The 11657-nt window shown below is 40.2% G+C and overlaps 1 protein-coding gene across 4 annotated transcripts in view; it reads right to left on the reverse strand.

The window, feature by feature from the left end:
* Positions 1-11657, reverse strand: part of TOX (thymocyte selection associated high mobility group box) — a 312459-nt gene that overhangs the window by 299591 nt on the left and 1211 nt on the right. The window contains exon 1 of one of the 4 annotated variants that reach the window (XM_070802565.1): positions 10902-11027. The exons of the other annotated variants lie outside the window; for them this stretch is intronic. The gene's annotated coding sequence lies outside the window, so the exon portion shown is untranslated. Of the gene's footprint in view, positions 1-10901; positions 11028-11657 lie in introns of those variants that run through there. 4 annotated transcript variants of the gene reach the window in all.

Consider the following 11657-nt stretch of genomic DNA (forward strand, 5'->3'; position numbering starts at 1 on the left):
TCGTAATAGCACATTAGTTTGCTTTAAAGTCATAAATCCATAAAAACAGGGCCCACTAAAATTGAATACAGGATGCTTGTTAATCGGCTGCTGTGTCTGTTTTGAGCAACTAACCTTGGATTATAAATTTGAAACAAGTTAATACTATCAGGTATTGAAATATTTGTCTTTTTACTTATCACGCTCTGTAACCGAGAGAGCAGATGCATTCTGACCATTAGCAGTCATGACAAATTGCCTTGCTAATGAACGTTACACACTGAAAGTGCCATAACTGATTAAACTACAATTTCCCACTACCAGAGAGAGAGAGAGAGAGAGCTGGGGACTCCAGCATGGGCAACTCTGATATTCTGCCAACAGGCCTTCAGGCCACTGTGTGATATTTTGAAAAACACTCTAAATTCCATATGAACAGATTCTAGAAGCCTATGTGTACACAACAGGTTTTTAAAGAACATTAGATAAAACAGCTTAGGTTGGAGCTGATGAGCCATGAAAAATGGATGCATTTTAACTATTTGATATCTTTGCAAGTAGGTATTAAAGAATATTCTCTGGTGTGAGTGTTTTTTTTTTTTTTTTTTCCTCTCTCCCTCCTTCCCTTTCCCCGCCCCCAAAACATCGCGTGTGCTTTGCATTTCACATAAAATCTTTCTTTTGTCAGTTCCTTTGTTGGTGCAAAATTGGCAGCAGTTCAAATTCAAAGTACTCCTATTCATTTACTGACCAATGTCATTCTAGTTCACATCAGCCAGCGAGCTAAGCCCTAAAAACATAAAAGACTTGCTTCACCACTGACGAATAATGTGTACATTTTTACAGAGCTTAAACCTTAATGCTTTCCCTGAAACTAACAATACAGTATATCTTATCATTCCTTTTTCACAAGCAAGCAGCTGCTGAAACGCTTGCCACTTCAAAATATCAATTGCTTGCCAGAATTTTCCTCCACACACCCTGTCAAACTCATGTATATTGTGCAACGAAAATGGTGCAGGACGGAAAGCTAGAAATTGTGTCCAATTCTGCTGTAAGGGTATGATGTGCAAAGAACAATGTATGACAACCGTAGAGACTACAAACAATGGCACTGGAGCCAGGGACTTCATAGATCACAACTGTGCCTGTACATATTTTATTGTAGGCATTATATATTTAAAGCATGACAAATGTATCATCCTACATTATGTGCTACACAGAGGCTCCTCCCACAGATCGCCTTTCACGTTTCTCCTGGTGATGGAAACACAGTTGAGTTTCATTTCTTTTTCTTTTCTGAAAACATTTAAGGTTCTCAAGTCCTCAAGGAAGAAGACACTCTCACACACGCACACAAACAAGGCTATCCAAATGAGTAACAGAAAACAGAAGACAATAATACAAGATGAGAAAAGGAGATCTTGTTCACTTAACATTTTGGCTGCTGAGGACACAAAGGCAAGGATTATCTGAAACAGTAACCAAGGGTATCAAGAGAACTACACTATCACTATGCCTGTAAACTGTTGTCTGCCTAATTTTAATGCAGATAAGTGCTGGCTTATTGATTTGTGCGATTTTCTAGCAAAATGGAAATCCCACGTGAATATGTTCTTTGTGTGCAGAAAATATGGTTTAAGAAGCTTTTACTCTTATTGCTTCCCTATGCCAAAAGAACAATTAAGCAAATAATATTTCACTACTGGATCAGGTCTATAAACTAACACAGATTCCTGTCTGTTTAGACTTTAAATATCCCTTCTCGTTTTCCGATTCGCTCTGTTTACTTTAAAAGCTTCTGGTTATTGAAAAGTTGTTTTTCTTCCAAACGTCTCTTCAAATAACATGTAAAATCTGAAAACAGTCTCCCTTTGGAACACATTTACTTAATTATAAAGGGGTTCATGGCTCTAACAACCTCACACTAATTCAGTCAATGACTTCAGAAAGGGAAACATGTTTATGGGAGATTAGTATGAATCTATATTCATCTCCTCCACAACCTAGCTTAGGTTACAAAACCTTTATCACCCAATTAGCTTGGTGTGGAATTAACTAACTCTAAGTTAAGGAAAACTTCAGGTCAGATAATCTTTTAGGGTGTCAATAAATATTTTGGAGAGAGAATAGGTAGTTTAGGTGCTTAGGGGTGCTGACCTTTGCTGTGTTGATTAGTGGGACAATGCTACATTATTAACACACAGCAGCTGTACCTGAACTGTTGCCATGAATATAATAGCCTTTTATAGCCATCAGGGGAGTGAGGTGGGAGGCCTTTATTAACCACTAGACATGATTAGCACATTATGTGAACTTTAGTAGGCAAATTATCTCTTATTGAAATATAATGTTGGTTATAACTAGCTGTAAACATAATTTTTAAAACTTCCCAGTGCACAACTCCAGGTTTTACTACCATTCAGTTCATTATTGGCCAGTAATCGATGAAAACAGGTTCTGTTGGGGAATGTACTTATGGGAACTGAATCTCCAAAAGGCAGACCTTGTCACCAAAGGCTGACTTGAAAACTGTTTGGCATTCCAAGTTCAGGGATATTAGCATACATGCAAACTTTCTCTCTTTAATTAAGTCAAACTGTTCATGAACTAGAAAAGCTGCTTTGGGATTTTTCTTCTTCTTTATTTCTTTAATCAGTTCTTAAAAGATTAGTTTTGCAGTAAATTTTGGAGAGTTACCTTGAAAAATAACAGCATAATGTATTTCAAAAAGCTTAATTTGGAGAGAGAAAAAGATTATCCCATCAGCCTTAGTAACTGAACACCGTGCAGAGAGTCCATTATGAACAGTCTTTTATGCCCTGGCAGAAAGTCATTAACATAAAATAAATCATTAGCTTTGATATTAAGCTTCTACTATCTGCAGGTTTCTATGATTAATGTTCATGACTGCATCTGCCAAATGATAAAATATACTTTTTGTTGAAAGGTTATCCTGCCTCTTTATTATTAACATTTCTCTTTATACAATTGTTCCTGGCATTTTAGGTGAAGGCATATTGGTGTAGAAGGAAAGAGTTGGTTTTTTACAAGAGCTTGGAGATGCCAATGCATATAACACTTTACCCATCATTTTTCAAATTAACCATTTAATTGAGTTAAAGGACTTAAGAATATCAGGTGGTGTGCAGACATGCTTTCAGTGTAATTGGACTATCTTTAGATCCAGTTGGTCCATTGTTTAATTAATCTTGCATATTATATTGCCCATCTCTGGCCCATATATCAGAGGAAGGGAGTGAGGGGCAAGCTTAGTCCCCTGAAGTCAGGAACTACAAGAGGTCATTTCCCTCTGGAGCAGGCATTCTCAACTTTATTTTATCTCCCTACACTGCCCCATAGACAACAGATTCCATCCTAACATCTCTCATTAGGTGCACTGACTCACAATGCAGAAAGCGAAAAAGACACTCCCTGGGGGCTTATCAATATCTGAGAGATGGAGATTACAGTCTGTACAGACACACACCTCATTTTCCCCAATTCACCTCTGACCCGCTAGAAAGGTTATTCCTTTCGCTCCTTTCCTGAAAGAATCACTAATCTATGACTTTGGGAGAAAACGTCATTCCACTAAGGTAGCAGAAATAGAAGAAATGGGCTGAGAATGCAGTATTTTTCTAAGGTCTACCATGGCTTGAATTTTTGAACATCTTTTCTCACATGGTTTCAAAATAATCTACCTCTGTTGACTCCTTGAGGCTCAAAAGGGTGCCTTGATACAAACATAAGTTATTTCCTCTAGTGGATGCAGGCAAGATTGGGACACAGGTGGATGAAAGGTTTTTAGGTATCAGAACTTTTACCAGACATAGAACAGAGTCAGGCTTCTAAACAGAATGGGAAACAAGTGGAGGGAACCATATCCTTTCAGGGTTATATTTATTTTGCCTAGGGGGTAAGTCAACATAGGTTCAAGAGCCCAGGTTTTATGTGAAATCTTCAGCAAGTCTTTTCTTCAGTGAGGCCTAGGGCTTTCCTCAGAAAAGATTCAGTTCTTTAGTCTTATTAAGGTATAATTTGCCCAATTAAAGCCCTATCATTGTGAAAAAGTGTCACATGTGAAATACGGCTAAGTTTCTTAAAAAGGAGTGGTAATGAGGCATTCCTGCTAGCTAGTATGATTGCCTTTGTTGTTGTACACACTGATTCTGCCACTTGCGGTAAACTCTCCTGCATTTATGGGAAGAAATATATCCAGGACAATGTGAAACACAGGAAAACACGTGCTCACCCAACATACGCACAAGCACCTGTATGTGCGCATGCCAATTTCTCTACCAGGTAACTGACTTCCAGAGAGGGGCTCAAAGACTTGAATGGAAAAGTGTTCATGCAGCAACTGATGGTGTTGTAACTGTGGATCAGATACATGTAACTTATAAGCCCACATAGTAACTCAAAACACTTTATATTTTCTTGGCCACTAGCAAAGCTTCTTATCAACGAACCATAGCACTAGTTTATTTAGGAGTCCTTTCAAAACAGCTTCATAAAAGCACATAACTCAAGAATGAAAAACAATAAATACTTGGCTAAAGCTGAACCATTAAAAACTCCAAAGTGAAAAATGGACAAACAGAAAAGCATTGAGAGTGACATGGGTTTCATGACCTTTGTTAGCATAAAAATAAATCAGTGATGGTGTTTCATAAATACAATGGAAATCTGAAGATAGATTTTAAAAGTCAGGCAAACTCTCGCTGTAGATCAAATAAAGAGATCTAGGGAAATATTGATACCTCTTGATAAAACAGGGGGGTTCTTTTTGGCATCACCCCTCCTCTGATCTTTTTGCTGCATCCAGGCACAGAGCAATATAACATTCCCATTTTCAAAATGAATGCTATAGGGAGGAACATGTTATAACCAGGAAAGACTCATTTCAGGTTAATGTGAATTCCATGTCTCAAAGTATTATGGAAGAACTGCTATAATTAACAGTCTGTTGGCACTTCCATTATAAACCACATTTCTAAGCAGTTTATAACTCAACTGTTTTTAATGAGAAATTACTCTTTAGGATGAAATTTGGCATGCATGGTTTAAAACAAAAAAAATGCTCCACTTCATTAGGGTAGATGTAAGCTGTAGCATCTTGGTGGGCTGCTTTCCTAGCAGGACAGTCCATTTAACACAACTCACTATCTACTGCTGGTCCTGTCAACCCTTGGAGACCACAGGCTATCTGATTCTGGGAAGTGCATCTTCAAAGAAAATGATCAACTGAATAATAGTTGTTCTTGGGCCTCCTCAGGGGCCTGGGCCCAGGATTCCCCTCGGATACCAAAATCTGAAGTCTCTCAAGTCCTTATATAAAGTGATACAGTATTTGCATGTAACCTACACACATCCTCCGTTACTTTAAATCATCTCTGGATTACTTATAATGCCTAAAACAATGTAAATGCTATGCTAATAGCTGTAGGCACTATGTAAATGATATGTAAATAGTTGCTGCTGGTGTGCAGCAAATTCAAGTTTCACTTTCTGAAACTTTCTGGGATTCTCTACCGCCCCCAAATATTTTCTATCTGAAGTTGGATGACTTGCCAGTGCAGAACCTGCATATATGGAGAGCTGCGTGCATGCACGCTCAGTTGTGTCTGACTCTTTGCGACCCCATAGACTAGTCCATCAGGCTCCTCCATCCACAGGATTCTCCAGGCAAGATTATTGGAGTGGGTTGCCATTTCCTTCTGCAGGGGATCTTCCCAACCCAGGCACTGAAGCAGCATCTTCTACATTGCTGGTGGATTCTTTACCACTGCACCACCTGGGAAGCCCGTGGAAAGCTGATGTATATTAATAACATGAAAATCGAAATAAATAAGAAAAAAGAAACTATCTTTAAGATTGGTAAAAGTAAACATTCCCATGTTAAAATTTTGTTTAAATTCAATTAAACAAGGCAGCTTTCATATATTCAGATGCTTCATGGGGAAGCTTCTTGCAGCCAAGATTATAGCTATGTCTTTGGGGCCCACAGTATTTATAATTATGGTGTATCACAATGTTGTTTTCTCCCAAAGATATACATGTTAGATTCTTATATTTGGCTGTATACAACATAAGTTTTATCTTAAACAGTTGATCCAATATTTTAAAAATGCAATTGTTCATAACAGTTCATTGAGTCATGATAAGTAGTATATTACTTTTCCTTGAAATATAAGTTAAATATTCTACCTTATGACTTCTCAGAAACCTTGAGATTCACCTTTGGATAAGCTAAGATGTAGGATGACAAGTTACCTAAAAGTGATTAAATAGGTTCTTCATTTCCAACTATTCCAATCTTAGTTATCTATGTATATTCTGATGAGAACACATAAACATGCCAACCCATATAATCACTATAAATGTAACTACCTAACTTACCATGTGCAACTAAAGATCAGAAGATCATAGTCCCACTTACATACTATTTTAGAGTCTAAATTAAGATTTCTCACTGATAAGGGATATTCAAGGAGCTGATCCCAAGCTCTAGATACACTGTGCTTAAAATGTGCTGGAAGAAAGGAACAGTGAGAGCTTAGAAATACCCACCATGGCTTTCCTCTCAGGATCACATCTGTTTTCTTAGTCTATTATTCTATGACCCTAGGTCATTCACTCAGCTGGGGAAAAGGATAGCAGCCTAGTTGAGGACTTTAGGAAGTGGACATGGGCCTACGGACTAGAAGTTTCCAATTTCTGTGCCCAAGAAAGGTCAAGTACTGGGAGAAGGATGGACTTGCCAACATGGCTATGATGGCAATGATGACAATGAAGACAAGCACCAAAGGTGGCCAAGATGAACACAATGGTGAGCCAAGGATCTGAGCAGAGCAAGTTCAGGTGAGAAAACATAGACCTTCCACGTTCAGACCCAGACTGGGAAGGAGAAAAGCAGGGGAGGGGGAGTTGTTCCAGGATTGCGGGTGTTTGGGAAGGGGATGAGGAGGAGGGAGGGAGGAGGCACCAGACACACAGACAGACCAGTTGCTGAGGGTAGGCTTCCATCAAGACAGGAGGATCTCCAGTAATTGAGAAATATCCCCAGGGTCTTTTTCAACTTTCTAGTAAGTTAGCAAAATGTTGGAAAGCACGAGAATAAGTCATCCTTCGTGGTAAGATTTCCTCTATGCCCATAGCCCCAGTCCCCTAACCTATCCCTTTCTTGAATTGAGCCCATCACACAAAAAAATACGACCACAAGAAATAGCCCCACACACCAAAACCAATATTTGAGACCCATTCTGGTCCTAAGAAAACCACTGTTAACTTGGAACTTTCCCTACTTCTTTCAGATTCAAGTGCCTTACATTTTTCTCTGTTCTTAGCCCCTTGCAATCATGTCACTTAAAAAAACAACAATAAGCAGCTGATGAGATAATATTTAAATATTAGTTTAGTTTTCCCAGCTAAGAGAAATATCAAAATGCTCCTTAATATCATCACTCAGTAACTTTAAAATAAATGGTAAAATGTGAGAATAGTAAATAATGTAAACTATTTTAAAAACAACATTATGAGCTCCAAAGCTCAAAACTAAAATTTTTGCATAGACATTTAAAATTGGAGTTTATGACACTGAGATATCTCACAAAATCAAGATATTAATAGCTACATTTGAGGTTTTTGTATGACATCTGACTTAGTGGCCAAAACCATATGATTGCTTGGCTCAAAGCTCTTGCCTATAAATTTATTTAAAACATATTTAAAGACCTCAAAACTTATGAAAGATGCCAGCTTAATAAAACTCCCATGGGAGTTTTTAATTACACTAATGATGTTCAAAGTATTGACTATGAATTTCCCAAAGTCCTAGAAGTTATGGGGGTAGGGAGGGAACTAATCAAGCATGATGCTCTAAATTGCTTATAGTCCTCCCCTCCCTCCTCTCTCCCCTCCTCCTTTTTCTTACATTTATTAAAGCAGAAATAATGACTCCATCATAATGTGCTTGCAAATCCTGTATTTTAGGAAGGGTGAGTTTTGCCACATTCAAGAAAACACATAATACTCTAAACAGGAAAATAAGCTCGAAGGAGATTCTGCAGAGATGAAAATGAATCTTGTTTTCCTCAGAAGTCATCAAATGTTTAATGTTAGCCCTGACATTTTAAGTCAGAGTTCATCACAAACAGGTTCTTCCTCCTGTGTTTATGTGAAAAGATGATACATTTTCCTTCCTCATTTCAATGACAAAAGCCCAATATTCCAAACGCCCATTATTTTTCACTCTGTATATAGCCAGTATTAAGCATGGGTTTGTGTTATGAACTTCCTTGGGTCTAAATCAGTCAAAGAAAGATTCAGGGCCTGATTCCACAAAAGCAACCGCTGAGAACAGTAAAGACCATTATTTCCTCTCCCACTGCTGGCAGAGGTCAGCATCCCTGTCATTAGCCATGTCATAACATAATTGTATTACTACTCCTTATGTGGGCAGATACTGAGCAATAACTGAACACATCACATCATTGCAGAAATGAAAAAGTGCCACTTCTTCGTCCCAATTTAGCATAAAATCAGTGAAAACAATCTTCAGAAATGACACTGCACTAGAAACTGAAAGGAACTGTTATTACTCTGTGGGTATATATTTAAACTAATGTTCTGACATCTTCAACTAGAACAAAAAAAGAGGACTCTATTTTACTACTGAGCTCCAATTGGGAGTGCCTATAATCCAATTTCTTTTGGTAACATTCAGTTCAATTAAGGGATACAATGTTACTTAAAATAGCCTTCATTAGATGAAACTCCAGTATGGTACCCATCTCTCAATGTCTCAAACAAAGCCATGTTTTAAGTTGCCAGAGGTAAACAGTGTTACTTTGAGCCTACTGGTTCCTGTCCAGTCTATGAGTTACACTGCTATTTCAAAGGCTGACCTATATACAGCAACATGCCATCCAGTTCTGGCTGTTTGTATAAGAAGAGATGCTTCGCACAGTTGCCATAACTAACATCGATGCATTGTTCTCACTTTTCTCCCTCAATGGGTTACGTGAAAATGGAGGCCACTTTGTATGATGATGTGCTCATAACCTAATGTGTTCTTGCAACAGAGCGATACTAAATTAAACTGTTTTCCAAAAAATTGCTCCTCCAGAGTTTATTAACTGAACAATATAAGTAGTGTTTTGGCAATCTATAGAGCAGCAGTGCTGGAGAATGTCAGCAAAGTAAAACAACCTCGTTTTAGTTTAGAAAAGCTCCAGGAAGAGGATATTCATTTTCTGGATTAGGGTCTCTCCTGACATTGAAAAAAATAATGTCACTGGAGAAAGTCTAGTCACAGTGTGTGGTGCTGAAGCACAGAAAGATACTGGTTCCGCTGGGATTTAGCACACTGACTTTAGTAAAGTGTCGACAGATTTCAAATAAAGACAATTAGTAATTTATGATCTTATCATCCTACTGAAAACAAATAGCCTGACAAAGTGACTGTTTCTTGTAATCAACTACACACTAGTGACACCTCTGAAAGAGACAAGGTTTACTTTGCAGTCGTCTCTCTTTGGGGGGAGTCAGAGCTAACTTGTTTTTACTAATGTAGATAAAGATTATTTCACCTCTTTCAAACTTCTGTCCACCTTTTAGATCCCAGCAAATCTACTTGAGTCACTGCAAAAATGAATGCTGGCTGACTACACTGTAAGCAGCTCAAACTGTGGAACCGGACAGAAATTTTGTGCCAATGCTAATCACGGTGGAGTAGAAAACATTAGTGCCGGGGCTTTCTGGGGCCTAGCAAATCTACTCAGTACACTAAATATAATCAAGAATGAGTGACAAACATAGTTGATAGACTGCTACCCAGAGAAGGGCAGGAACAGACATCCTGAGGCAAACATTTCCATGAAGTCTCTTCCTACTATGAAAAGTGTATCTTATGACTGTGTATCTTTAAAAATCCATTATTCCCTGAATAAGTAAAATAGAAGACTTGCATCCAGTCTATAGAAAGGGTGGCTGATTTGCATTTAAAAAGAACAGTTTGCTCCCCGTACACTGGATGACTTAAAAGGAACTTCAATGAGCTAGTAAAAAAAAATTCTGAAGACTTTCTAAATTAATTTATTCAATGCACAGTACAACCCACTAAAATTATTTAAAGCACTTAATTGGAAAATGATTTAATATATTGGAGCAATTCTTGATTTTCCAAAGCATTTAACTTTCAAATTAAATCTGACCCTCCTATCACTAGAATGACGAGTGAAATGTGTATCTAAGACATTATAAAATCACAGATAAACTTAATAAGATTTGTCCAGTTTCAGTGACAAAATGTTTCTGACCTTTTGGTTCCAATTAATACTGCGGAATAGGTCTTTACTATCAAGAATGCTGCTACCTTTCTATTATTTTTGTTAGTAGACGTGTTATAAGCAAAAATAAAATATTACATACACAAAACACCTCCTTATTAAGGCAAACCAGACTTTAGAGTAAAAGAGCTATGTTACCAACAAATAATGAAACTTCATCACAGAAACTTCTCTGGTCAAAGTTCCCTTACCCTCCAACTTGTCCCTAGCTACAGAGATGCTTCCTGCGGGATGAAAAGCCTTTCTACCTTGTCCAAGACTAGACTCCTCTGGTTTCTAACTTGCCTAGACATCAACACACGCACGTTGGTCTTACATATAGTATACACAGGGCATCAGGGAACTTCTCCACGGGATGCTATAACTCACAGCTCTGTGGGGTGTGTGTCTGGAGGGTGTCTGGAGTGTGAGTGCGTGTGTGTGTGAGTGTGTGTGTGTGTGAGTGTGTGTGTGTGTGTGAGTGTGTGTGTGTGCATGCGCGCGGGCGCGCGCCTGGATTGACCAAGACTCTGAGTTGCGAGTCTGCAGCGTGCTGGGGCCCCGGGGCTGAGGGTGAAACGCGCTAAATACCTCCGGCTCACGTAAAATAGCTGCTTGATGATGACTCGCCACCGGGCAAATGTTACCAGTCCCAACGCTCTATCCAGTGGAATTCACCGAGGGGCCGACGCGGGATTGCTGGCAGAGGCACGGTGTCCACCGAGCGGGAGCTGGGCGTCTAAACCGCTCCCCCAGAGTCGCAGAGAACTCAATTCTCCCCGCCACGTTTCACCGGGCAGGACTGTTTAGACATGTCCAAAAAGCCCGAGGCGAGGACAGCCGTGGCCCTGCGGCTGCTCTCGGACTCGGTCCCCCACGCGTCCTCCCTCCGGGAGGTGAGAGTTCGGGAAAGCGCAGGAGTCGCCCCCTTCCTATGTATCCCCAGACTGTTCCATCCTTGGGACAAGCGGAGCTCCGCAGAAGCCCCGCTCACCCTCCCGGCCGGCTTCGCCCCGGACCCCGCGGCCTGGGCACCTGGGGTCCCCGGGCTTCGGGTACAGTCCAGTCCAGGACCTGCTCGCGTCCCGCGCCGAGTGCTGCTGCTCCGAACGTGAACGCGGCGCGCCCGCCCAGTTCCTAACAAACTCGCGGTTTCTGCGCGCACCTCCGGGCGGGAGCTGTCCCCGGGACCCCGCGCTCCCGTGGCACCCCGGCCTGCAGATCCGAGCCCGGACACTGGGCTCTACCGCCGATCGGCTTCGGGAAAACAAAAGAGTTGCGGAGCGCCGTTCCCGGGCGGAGGGCTTCTCCGGGTCCCCGGCACCCTGACTCCCAGCGGCTCCCCTG

The sequence above is a fragment of the Bos indicus genome, chromosome 14 (assembly GCF_029378745.1).
Source record: "Bos indicus isolate NIAB-ARS_2022 breed Sahiwal x Tharparkar chromosome 14, NIAB-ARS_B.indTharparkar_mat_pri_1.0, whole genome shotgun sequence".
Lineage (NCBI taxonomy): Eukaryota > Metazoa > Chordata > Mammalia > Artiodactyla > Bovidae > Bos > Bos indicus.